Source organism: Harpegnathos saltator, unplaced genomic scaffold (genome assembly GCF_003227715.2).
Source record: "Harpegnathos saltator strain DR-91 unplaced genomic scaffold, Hsal_v8.6 scaffold295, whole genome shotgun sequence".
NCBI lineage: Eukaryota > Metazoa > Arthropoda > Insecta > Hymenoptera > Formicidae > Harpegnathos > Harpegnathos saltator.
In genome coordinates this window covers 183367-195966 of record NW_020230089.1, presented here as the reverse complement: position 1 = coordinate 195966, position 12600 = coordinate 183367, and the positions used below count along the sequence as shown (strand labels likewise).

The 12600-nt window shown below is 48.7% G+C and overlaps 1 protein-coding gene across 1 annotated transcript in view; it reads left to right on the top strand.

The window, feature by feature from the left end:
* The first annotated feature begins 10008 nt into the window (after nt 1-10008).
* twz (BTB/POZ domain-containing protein twz) overlaps nt 10009-12600 on the top strand; it is a 43353-nt gene continuing 40761 nt past the window's right edge. Inside the window, exon 1 of the mRNA XM_011150421.3 lies at nt 10009-10385. The gene's annotated coding sequence lies outside the window, so the exon portion shown is untranslated. The remainder of the gene's footprint in view (nt 10386-12600) is intronic.

Below are 12600 nucleotides of genomic sequence, written 5' to 3'. Positions count from 1 at the left end.
TCGCTCAAAACCAGAGGAATTAACGGACTCTGAAGCGGAACTTCCCATTGGATACGCACGAGCAAGAGACCCGATTTGACCTTTCTCTCGGAATCGCCGTCTCTATTTTTAGCGAGGAAAAAAGAGGAGAGGAAAGCGACCCGAGAGATACACGCGGACCTCGCGGACGACGAGGTACGGCTCAGTGACAGTCGAAATAACCGGTTCGCTCATCCTCCGGGTCGCTCGCGAGCGGAAGTGAGCTTTCGCGCGCGTACTCAGCACGTGCTGATTGCGAACTTACGCACCGATACGCACTCCTTACCGCCGTGATGTGCGACGAGCGTCGCGTTCAACCGAAATCAATTCTCGGACGCGACTCGAGCGGCGGACAACCCGAACGCCCGCGGTGTCTTCCATCTTCACAAATCCGTCAGCGTTAATTATCTTTTATTGCTTAGTAGCACGTTCTCGGGACGCGCACCATAATGATTTGTACCGTCGACACTGTCGCACGCGGCGCACGGCTAAATTAGAAAAGAAGAAACTCCGCGCGTGGGGAAGAGAAAGATGTACAGAAGGAAATACAGGAAGAAAGAGAGAGAGAGAGAGAGAGGCCCCGGCGAGCCGCAACGCTCGCGGGCAGTTCGGTTCACGTGGCGTTACGTTACGTTAACGAACACTTTTCAAACGCCGTAATACCGAGAGGAGTGCGGCAGACTGACTTTTACCGTGGAATGGTCCAGGGGAAAGCAAAACTTTGACGCTCGCATGTAAATCTTGCTCGCGAAAGGCGCGCAAAAGCGCCGGGGCGTAAGACCGCCGCCGCGACGACGGCGGCGGCGGCGGCGGCGGCGGCGGCGGCAGTGGTAAGAGAGGGCCCGCCGGTGGTGGTGGGCCCAGCAATGGCACTTAATGGAGTGGTTATAGGAGAATTATTAGACGAGAGGCCGAGATTAATTGCGGTTAAGCCTCCCTCGTTAAAGACCGCCTGAATGAGCTGAAATATGACCGACGGTGACGATAAAGCAGCATGTGTATTAGCACACTGTGTAATTTCCGCACTCGTAAAAGATCTTTCTCTTTATTAAATTGTGGTCGCGACTCACGCATAAACATTGTTGTGCGCAATGTGGTCGCCTCTTGCGAAGAACCACGCAGACGCGCGACATCGACCTGAGATTTCGTTAGCTCTTCGGCACGATGTAAATCAATCTGCCGAGTAGTATCTGTCTTCCGTCGTTCGTCCTGATCGACGGAGGGAAGTGGCAGCCATCAAGGTCCAAGTAGTGAAAGGGGTGTATTGTCAGAAATGTAAAAATTTCTCGAGATCTTCCCAATGTGGAATGTTAGCTCAAATTCGTCTTAAAATAGATTACTATGCCGCCGTATCAAGTGAAAAATTGTCTGTCTACATTCGAGACAGAAACAATTGTTAATTTCAATAGGATATAGAGTGAAAGTAAGTCTGTTAACCGTAATGCTTTTTGCTAATAAAAAAATATATCAGTTTCTTTCTTGAAAAGAACTATGGAAAAATATAAACTTATCTATTTAAAATGAATTCGAAACAAATTATTATATTGACGTTTTTAGACCAATCTCTCCCGCTCTCTCATTCTAGATCAATTTTACATTTAAATATCGCAATGTAACGGGGTGAGAGAAACCGTCGTACTGAATATTAATTAGATATCAGAAAATGTTCCATATATATACTGATGTTATTACTTGCTTAGTGATGTTATTAATTAATCTACCTATTGATTATAAATAAATGGATAATAGGAAAATGAATTCCTGTGTAGAATATAAATTCATCTAACAAATAAACTTGAATTAAATTATCTTATATATGTATATATATATATTATCATTTAAAAAAATGAATAGTAAGTCTTTCTTTCTTTCTCTCTCCTCTCTCTCTCTCTCTCTCTCTCTCTCTCTCTCTTAAATTGATTTCACGTTTAACGTCACGTTTTTTTAGTCAAATTTTCTTAATTTTCTCCAAACTACAATCAATTTATCGAAATCACATATTGAATTTTAATTAGATCCCAGGAAATTTTTTATATAAATATTAATATGATTATTCGTAAGATTACTCTCCTATAAAGCTGCTTAATTACGTCTTACATTTAATTTATCATAATTTTCACCTTTAATGTACGTTTCGCTGAAATTTAATAATTCGGCCAGGTGATCGCAATTCTTCCAGACGAGAACAGAGCTCTCTCTCTCTCTCTCTCTCTCTCTCTCTCTCTCTCTCTCTCCCTCTCTCTCTCTCTCTCTCCCGTAAGCCGCGTATATAATAAAACGTCACATCGAGAGGTCGTGAAGCCGTTTGGATGCGCGTAACGCGCATAAACACGCGCTATCGTCGCGAACGATAAATGCATCGACGGCAAGGTCGCGTTCGCCGAGAACGTCTCACCTTTTCCCCGGCGGCGCGCGTTCCAGGATTCATAGAGGCAGCGAAGCCCGCTGGAGACGCTTAATAAGCATTGTTGGCGGGGCCCGGATCACGCCTAGGTGGGAGTCGAAGCCCGGAGCACATCCCACGGCCATCTACGCGAGCTGCCTGCCTTTCTCAGGGAGCGTTCTCTGCCTTACGTAAGTTCGCGCGGGTTAGACGAGGACGAATGTAAGGTGCGAGACGAAGGGATGGCCGAAGAGGAGGCGAGAGAGGAAAGTAGGACGACAAGAGAGAAAGGGAAAGAGGAGAAAAGGGAGAGGGAGGAGAGAGAGAGAGAGAGAGAGAGAGAGAGAGAGAGAGAGAGAGAGAGAGAGAGAGAGAGAGAGAGAAAGAAAGAGAGAGAGAAAGAGATGGCGAGTGCAAGGGAAGAAGAAGAAGAAGAAGAAGAAGAACGGACGAGGAACGAGAGGAGAAGGCGCACAGCGGAAGAAAGGAAAGGGCGGAGAAAGGGAGCGCGAGCGGAGCAGCGGGGGAGGTAGATGAAAGGTGAGCTATGTCGAAGGAGAAAAGGACCGCAGGGGTCGTCTGGGATCTTCTAAAAATGATTCACAGCCTCCGGTAATTTACATTCGCTTGCGTGGGTGATCGTCGGCTCGTGGAGGGGGCGGACGGTGGGGGTGGATAGGGGGGCCGCCGGCTAAACTCTCCTCTCTGCCGACTGCCATCGAAAAGGTTAAACATACACCCACCGGAGGTCACGTAACCATCGAGAGAAAGACCGTTCAGGCTACCTCCCCCTCCTTAACGCAACCTTACGGCCGTGTCGTGTACGTGTAGGTACATCGTGTATATAAGTGTGTGCGGTGTGTACACGCGCATGCAGAACGGTGCATGGGCTCTCGCGAGGACAAAAGAGAGGAGGAAAAGAGGCAGAAATCCACTTCGGAACGCCAAGACTGATTGGCGGGTCACGCGTAAGAGGCTTGCGTCGGAAATTGATTCGCACGAGACGCGAGTTATCGCGTTTTAGGGCCATCGATCTCTCAGCCCTCTCTCCTCTCTCGCGCGCGCGCGTTTTCTCTCTCATCCCCTGCCTTCGCTCGAGCTTCCTGATCGCGAAAAACTTCTAACAACTGGGAGAATTTCATAATTACTGACTTTTGCCATCTTTATTTCGAGATTAATAGAGATTTTATCGTGACTGTGGGCGATAAAGAGTTAAGCCTTGAGCGCACGAAGGAGGGGAGCCACGCTGCTTTCCCCCTCCGAGCGCACTCTCTCTCTCTCTCTCTCTCTCTCTCTCTCTCTCTCTCTCTCTCTCTCTCTCTCTCTTCCTCTCTCTCTTCCTCGTGTGTTACCATCGATAAAAATTTTATCTAAACATCCAACACGCGCTGGCGAGAGACGCGCTTAACGACAAGAGAGATTCGCAAACGATGTGACCTGCCGTTTCTCGCGGCGGAAAAACAATCCACCGCCGAACCCGCCCGTCCGCGACCAGCGCGGCGGGACATTCCACAGTTCCACGGCGTGGAACTCGCGGAACTCGAGGGACTCGCGAAAACAAAAACCCTCTACGCGGTCCATGTGGGGGAACAAACGCGATGGGAGACAACGAGAAGCGAGAGTGAGAACGAAAACGAGAGAAAGAGAGAGAGAGAGAGAGAGAGAGAAAGGGAAAGAGAGAGAGAGAGAGAGAGAGAGAGAGAGAGAAAGAACAAGGGAGAGCCGGACGGATAGGTGCAGGAGCGGAACTCTCGCCTTCGGCACGGCACGACCCGTTTCAGAGACACGTAGAGGTTCAAACCAGAGGGCGAAGAAGAGCAGGGTGGCGGAGAGGCGGAAGGGCAAAAGAGAAAGAGAAAGAGAGAGAGAGAGAGAGAGAGAGAGAGAGAGAGAGAGAGAGAAAGAGGGAATGAGAGAACGGAAAGAGGGGAAAGAGAGCGAGACAGCGAGAAGGTCGGAGGAGAGAAGGGGGAAGCAGGCCTCACCCTAAAATATGTGGACCCACGGGCAACACTCGGACTCTTCTCGTTACATCCCGCTGAACGCTCCGGGCGTATACCGGTCCGCCATGCCGGCAGAGAGAGAGTCTGTATATCGTATGATACAAAAACATCGCATTATTTTCCTCTCTCTCTGAACCGAGGCGCGCAGCCTCCCGCCGCTTACTTCTTCTTACTCTTCTCCTCCGCGAGGCGCCTGCGGGCATGTGACCGCCATTATGCCCATCCTCCTTCTCCGGCCCGATCTCCGCTCGTTCCTCTCCTCCTCCTCGTCCTCGTCGTCCTCGTCGTCCTCGTCGTCCTCGTCGCCGTCGTCGTCGTCATCGTCGTTCTCCTCCTCCGCGCGCAACCACCTTCCTTCCTCCGCCTCTTGTTCACTTCCCATCCCGCCCGCCGGGATACCTCCTCGCCGCGAATTACGTATCCGCTAAACGAGTCGAGACGAAAGCGCCGCTCGCCGGCGACCACCGCCGCGCACCGGCCGGCTAATTAATTGCGACCGCAATGACTCGGTCCGAGAGAGGAACCCCCGGCCGAAACGCCGCCGCCTTGGCTGGGCGCTTTGGTCCCCGGATCCTGGACTTTTTCTACCGAGGGAGATTTCGAAGTCGTCGCGACGCTGCGATCACGCTGAAGCGACACGTAGAGAGATTCTAACTTGACACTTTTTCACGGTTGAACTTGCAGCGAAACAATTTCCATCCGCCGCGCCGGCCGCCGTCGGCGGGTCTCGAAAACTTAGGTGTGTTTAAAGAGACAAACATCCATCCTTCTTGTACGTAAATCTACAAATCTACCCCTTTATGCATCCGCTATACTATGTTGCAGCAATATACTCTCTGAATTTCTTGGTGTGGAATCTCACTCGAAGCTGAGGGGAATCTTCGTGTCGAGTCGATGGTGAAAATATCGCCATTTCGATTAACTCGAGCTTAGAGTAGATTCTTTAGCCAGACGGATGAATATTTCAATTGACTAAAATAAATTGGGCCTTGCATAACGATAGAATTCATCGGGCTTATTCTTTAATCGGAGATATTCATCTGATGATTCAGAATGATGAATGTACTTGCGATTTATGCTAGTGATTTTTCACCTGTGAATCATAAATCAATCATTATAAAGTCAATCGAATTCGGGCAACTCTCGGGTCATCCCTCCACTTTTTGGGTGAGATTTCACTTCAAGAAATTTAAAAAGCAGATTGCTGTTGTCAACGAATATTGCTATTTGTAATACATTAATAACATTATTATTATCTACAATATATTAATAACATTAATGTCACTTATAATGTATTAATGATATTAATGTTATTTACAACATATTAATAATCATTACAATATGTCATATATCAAATATTCATGCTCACAAGTATTTCTAAGTGAATTATTTTTCAATAAATATTTCTCTGCGGGGACGGTAACCGCTGATCGAGTGCAGCCACGCATGACAGCGGCGGTCAAAACATCGGACGTAAATTGACGCGCCCGTCGATAAACGGAATGTTACACGAATGCGACGACGTCGCGGCGCGAGAAAACGAGAGCGCCCGAGCTTTGAGTTGTGAATTAATCTCAAGAAAAGCTAACGACACCGAATCAGCCGCTGACCGGACGCGAGAGGAGAGGAGTCATGAGCGGCTGCTTCTTCGTCGTCATGCTAAAATTCAGCGCAACGCGTTACGCTCGCCGGAGAAAGATCGATCGGTCTATCCGTCTGACTGAAAGATGACGGATACCATCCGCGGATCAGCCCCCGTCCGTCTTTTCGCGCTCTCGCTCATGAAAATCGGTAGGTAATACCGTCGATCACGCTGGAAAAACTCCTCGGATCTTGCCTTGCGGTTGCCCCAGTTTGTCCGTTTGAATCGGCCGAAAATGTCGAAAAGTCGCCGGTCGCGTTCCGCTTCTCTTTCCCGGCTCCCTCGAAAATTACCAATTCGACACTCGTCCGTGTCACGATGTAGCGCAACGCGCGGGCGTAATAATTACATCGCGCGGCAGACAGAGAGACCGAGCACAAGCCACAAAGGGAAAGAGAGAGGAGAGGAGAGACAAAGAAAAAGAGAAGGAGCAATCGAAACGCGTGGCTGCCGCGAGCGGCGTGTTTTCCAGAAGCGTGGAATCGCGCCGTCCCCGGCGACTCGAAACGTCCCGTAATTGCCTGGCGGGCACACGCCTAAAACCCGACGGCGAACGGAACGACGAGTCGCGAATGTACGACGAACCGGGCGAAACGTTAAAATGAGCCTCGAAATGGCAAAGTCGCGCCCCTCTCGCCGCGCTGCGCCGCGCCGCGCCGCGCCGCGCCTCACCTCGGCGGGACCCGGCCGGATCAACGTATACCGAGCGTCACTTTGTCCCTGACGAAGTTGGCGTTTACGTATGCGAGCAACATCGTCCGGTGGGTTTGGAAGTGCCCGCGGCATTCTGGAACGATGTTGTCGGCCGTGGCCGTTTTCGCCCCGGGGCACCTCCAATACGACAGAGAGACCGAGGCCCGAGAGCCTCGCGCTCGGTTCCCCTTATATATCGGCTCTCGCCAACTGCTCCATTATTCTCGATGGCCGATGGCCAATCGCGCACGGACGAGGTACCAATTGTAGTTTTACGAGGACGAAATCTCCGGGCCGGGGCAGAAAGGGATACCGGAGACACGGAGGGAGACAGCGAGAGAGAGAGAGAGAGAGAGAGAGAGAGAGAGAGAGAGAGAGAGACAACCCCGAAAAAAAGAAGAGCGCACCCAGCTGTTCTTGCCGGCACGAAGCACGCGGAAGCGCGGCAATTTTTCGAAACGCCACGGCCGCGGCGCGGCGCGGCGCGGCGACGCGCTCTCGGAAGCGCGGAAAACAAGCGGACGCGCGAGAGCGCAAGCGCGTCCGCTTCTTTCCTCCATCACTGAGAATCGATTTTGCCCGCGTGATCAGCGTAAGTGACTATGCAAATGACAGACAATTCAGATCGAAAATGTCGACTCGGACGTTATCATTTCCCCGAGAGAGAAATTATTTGCCACCGACATCTTAGGACGTTTCTTCCTCGCCTGTATTAATCCCTAACAATTGCATGTCTGAGAGCCTCGGTTTCAGCACCGTCTTTTCTCCCTTCCACTCGTGTCTCGACGTCTTCAGTTTTTCATATCTCGCGCGCTTACCGGGCGATCAGCTCGAAAGCGTGATAACCTGGCGGGAAAAAAGTCGACGCGAACGAATCGCTCGAGATCGATTCGACCGCGTGAATCTCTCAGCCGTGGAGAGCGGAACGCGCGCGAGACTTTTTTTCTTCCTGAGAAATTAACGACGAACGAGGCAGAAATGCGCGTTGCGCAATTACGGGCACATTGCCGGGGATTTATTATTTCCGTATTAGTCGGCGTGAAGTAACGACGTCGTAAATTAACCGCGACAAGGCTTAATCGAGTCACTTAAAATTTTACTTGCTCCTGTGCCCGCGAATATCTCAATCCGCGTTGAACGCGCCGCGCGCTCTCGCGGTTAACGGATTATTAATTCGCTCTGCGCTATAAGTCACGCATCAAACTCGCGCGAGAAACTGACCCGAAAGGCGAAAGAGATACGCGTCGAGTGATCCGTTTCCGTCTTATCGTCGTCTTCCTCGAAATTACGCTGTCGTTTCGTCGTCGCGATGCTGCCGCTCACTCTCGAGAGATCGAACTTATTATCGCCCTTAGGGCGAAGATGCATATTAGTCGCTCGAACGTTCGCAATGAGACTCTAATGGGGGGGAGGAGGGAGCCAATGGTGCGAGTGGAATCGCGTGTCGATTGTAAAGGTCACATTATACGATCAAGAGACTCTTTCCTCTCTTTCTCTCTTCTCCAGCTTCGAATATTTATCTATTCTATTCCGATACTTACGTAACGTACACCGTAATTGTAAATCGCTGACAACTAGAATTCTAATTGACGCTTGAGGAGAGCCGTCGCTTTTTCATAAACGCACACTGACGTGACATTTATCAAAATATCCTTCTCGGAAAGTCACTTCGCGTTACGCAACGGTGCGTTACGTTGTTAATTCTATTACGTGTGATATATTGTTGTCGAATTGTGCGGCTAGAAATGACGCAACTAATCCGGCTCGTGCGAGTCACTCGGTGACATCTAACGTGGACGAGCAAACGTTACCCCTAGGACATAACATTTCGAGCCTCCGTCGATGCGATTAAAGGAAGAAACTCAATGCAAGACGCTCTCCCTCTAGCGATTTTCATTGATTTAAAAATCTTTTTTTAAATACGCTGTGTAATTTGGAATATACTAAAAATTATAAATAGAATTCATTCGTATCATAAATTCTTTAATTATATAATTACAGTCACATGTAATTATATTAGGTAATCAAAAAAGTTCGTGCCATCTCTAGGTTCTATCATTGTCAAACTGCACATGCGCGCACTATCAATTAAAAACGTGGTTATGTACGCTTAAACGAAAGGTTATTCAACAGAGGTATATAACACTTGCGCAAATTAATTATTTAAAGTTTTGCATACATTAAAGCGTATGTTAAAACGAACTTTCTTGATTACCTAATAAATTTTATCTGTGACAGAATTATAATTTGTAAGATTTATCTTACAATTATAATTATAAATATGTTATAAATTGCAGATATAGAGTCAGAAAATGTCCTGTTCCAATTTCACTCACATATCCAAAAATTTCTAGGAAAAACATCATTAGACCTTATATGGGAATCAACACAAATTGGGAATACATAATTATTCATTTATGTTATCTCTTTTATGCCTGATGGCGTTTCTCTCGAAATTATTGGATACGTAATCGAAAATTCTGCAATCAGAACAGTCCAAGAATCCAAGAGCTTTGGAATAATCAGTGTAAAAAAAAAAGATCTCACTTTCTATTTCCCAAGCCAACCGTGGTTTAGTTCGTTACGCGATCAATTAAGATACATCCGAAAGCAATTGATTAAAAATCGAGCGGTTAATGTCCGCCGTCTAAGTATCCGATCGACCCGCTTATCTTACAACGTTCGGACGTCGAGTCGCGTATTAATAGCGGAACATTCAATACACATCCGGAGACTTTTCGGAGAGGCAATTCTGAGTCACACGACGCGTCGGATTAAACGCAGACCAGCGGCGAACCCAGGCGCGAAGTGTAGCCGGCACCGCGACAGACTTCAAATACGGTGAGCGATTAACCCATTCTTCGCTCGCGCATAGAATGGCGCTCGAAAGCCCATAGAGAAATGATAAACGTAACAGGAACAATCGCTATATCCTCCTGCGCAAATGGTCAAAGTGCACGATCGAAGAGGGATTGAAACCCACGAGCGGCGGCGGCGGCGGCGGTGGATGCAGCGCAGTCCCAAGAGTGGAGAGAATCGTCGCAAGCTCGAGGCGCTTGCCGAAACGCCGCGAGCTGGTGGAACAAAGACGAGTCGATGTAGGTTGGCGAGAAGGACGAGGACAATGTCGACGGCGGCGGCGGCGGTACCGCTCACGCTGGGTGGGTGGTGTTGGCGGTAGTGGCGGTGGTGGTAGTGGTGCTGATGCTGATGTTGATGTGGCGCTGGTGGAGCTGGTGCTGGTGCCGCTGTTGCCGGTGGTGGTGGTGGTACTGGTGGAGGTAGCAGGATCAGCGGAGCGGCCGAGAGCGCACGCAGTCCGACGAAAGCCGCGGTGGCGCGCGCGCGGCTCGCGCCAACTTTTGTCTTTCGCAGAGTAGACACGTGAACGCAACCACGTGGTCAAGTGCGTGAACACCGAGAGGAGAGAGAAAAAGAGAAAAAGGGAGAGAGAGAGAGAGAGAGAGAGAGAGAGAAAAGGAGAGCTGGAGCTGTTCGCGGGAACTTGGCCGGGGTGCTATCTAGACCTAGACAGTGACAAGTTTTCGCGACCGCGACAACTTCGGGACCGCTTCGGGGTGCCGCAATCCGCCGCAGCCGTGAACACGAGAACAACCGTCAACCTGGAGCCCACGTGTCAGAAACGGTGAGAGAGTATCACGATTTGCAATGTACGAACGCCGAGCGTCCGCGATCTCGTCCGACCCGACGACCTATGCGTGATGATGCGCGGAACGGCCGAGGAAAAAATTTCCTCCGGATGGCGCGGTCTAAATTTTCATTCAACGACGCGAGCGAACACGTTCGACTTCGGTAGGTTGTTAAATTATGAAACGACTCGCGCGATCATTAATTGACGTACATTGCCGTGATCCGTTACGTAGCCGGAAATGACGGCGATCAATTTGATCGTAAAATTAATGCGATGCAAGACTCGCGAGCTGCGACGACGATAACTGCATCGACTGGAGTTGTAATTGTTCCGCGATATAAACCTTGGGCGCGCGTGATAATTAAACAGCGGCGATCGTTATCGCGAGATCGAGGAGAACGTAATATACAGGTTCACTTCGCTCTTCGCATCGGCAAACACAAGAATAGGATCGAGAATGCGATTGTCGTTGTTCGAAACATCTCGAGAACAACCTTCTTCTCTTTCCGGCTTTCCGGCTATTCGCGATGTGCAGCTTTGACGTGAGACCGTGACGAAGATACCCTAAGTATTCCCGAAATTTTGGCAAAGCGCGCGGAAAAAAACAATTACTCCGTTGGTGTAACTGAATTTTCCTTCGGCCGGGAAGCAGGTGAAAATTCTCAGTTATCTCCGTAGAAACGGAAAGATTTTTAAGGTTTTAAGGAGGTTTCTACTTAAAACTGCAATCTTCATTCGGATCTGACACTATTCGGGTAACCGACTGACTAGTCGGGTACGAGATAAATGTGACGCTTTAAATTCAAGTTGTCCGCAAAACAGCTGAAGTTCGCGGCAGGATCGACTTAGCAAACACGTTTGCAGCGATCTAGAGGTTTGTTTTCTGTTGCTGAACCAGCACTATACTTCCGGAAAGGAGACAGGTATACAGTTGAGACTTGTTGGAAAAAAAGAGGAGAAGAGAAGTAGCGCAAAGTAGTGCAGCCGGTTCACCAGCAGAAAACGAACCTTAGATCTCATTCAAAAATTCGACGATCGATAAACCAGTATTTTTAACCGCAGCTTTTTGCCGGCTCAAGCTGAGAGACGATTATGCTCGTTTATCAGTGAAATAAGTATTTCGAAATAATTTTGCTTCTAATCGATACGGTTTTATCTGTTTTCGAAATCTCCAAATAGAGCAATCTTGAGATTTCAGGTCGCTCTCGATGAGCTCGAGTTTTGATACAATTTAAATCAAACAAATGTTTTCGGTCACGGAAGATATCGCTTCTCGTCACGAAGCTGACGTCATATTTCCTTTCAGTTGCGCGAAGTTGCTGAGGTTTTTTATCTTCTCTCGTACGTTTCTACAGCTAGACGATCATACCGTGATTTTGACCGTCGAAGATCCGAAAATTAGCCGACCGAAGAAAGTCGCAGCCACCGGCACGGAAAACGTCTAAAGAACGACGTTACCTTTGGCGGTGTTCGTCCACGTTACAGGATACCGCCGAAACATCGCGTGACAAACTGATATTCATGTATGGAAATGGTGTACTTTCACGCGGCTAATTATGTCGCTGGTAACTCGCGAGGTGCGGCCAAGCGTTCCGCCACGGAAAGTTCTCTCTAACGAAAGTACCGCGGATAATGAGATAGCGAACAAATACATGGATTCCCGCTATTGAATATCTGTTGAAATCGTGTCAAACAATAAAAATACCGTATCTCCAGGCTAATCTGATCGACATTATTCAACTCAACAATCTCGATCTTCCCCAATTTCGGACCGATTTCTCCTTTCGCAATTTCATCATCATGAATTCGCAAAATTCAATCAAACACTTTACGCAAGAATTAACAAAACATTCGAGACCTCTACGAGCAGATCTCGCGTAATAATCTTGCCTAGAAACGTCAATTTGTTAAAGTTACATTGTGCCTCACTTGATTATACTCCCGCTGGATTTCTCTCTCTCTCTCGCTCTCTCTCCCTCCCTCTCTCTCTATCTCTCTCTCTCTCTCTCTCTCTCTCTCTCTCTCTACTCATTTTCTATCCAGAGCCGAAGCTTAAGGGCCCCGGCAATCCTTTGCACGTCCTTGAGACGTCTTTTAGATGTCTATTGCGGTAATTTCCCTCCACACGGGAGAGAGAACGCTACGCAAACGCCGGGCATAATCACGTATGCGCGCACGTCCGTGGGGCATTTTATACGATTGAGTTAAA